This window comes from Eleginops maclovinus, chromosome 2 (assembly GCF_036324505.1).
Source record: "Eleginops maclovinus isolate JMC-PN-2008 ecotype Puerto Natales chromosome 2, JC_Emac_rtc_rv5, whole genome shotgun sequence".
Classification (NCBI taxonomy): domain Eukaryota; kingdom Metazoa; phylum Chordata; class Actinopteri; order Perciformes; family Eleginopidae; genus Eleginops; species Eleginops maclovinus.
In genome coordinates this window covers 6,909,130-6,909,473 of record NC_086350.1, presented here as the reverse complement: position 1 = coordinate 6,909,473, position 344 = coordinate 6,909,130, and positions in this window count along the sequence as shown.

Below are 344 nucleotides of genomic sequence, written 5' to 3'. Positions count from 1 at the left end.
ACGGTCTCTGTAAGGGAGTAGCGTGAGGAAGCGCACGTGAACTAAATTGGCCAAACATTTTCATATGCTCCTGATTTGGAAATTCTACCCTTTCACTTTCTTTGGAGAAATATAGTCCTCTATAAAAACTAACACTTCCCATAACGGCTTTTTTTATTTTTATCACTAGCTCCTCACCTTCCCTATTTTCTCTCCATATGTCTGTTCTTATGGATGTGAAACATATACATTCGGATGTAGTTTACTTTTTTAATTAACTTCCTGAAACTATGAGCATTAATTCAGTAAGACATTCAACCACTCGTCTTTCAATATTAACAGTAGAGAATACAAAGGACAAATAC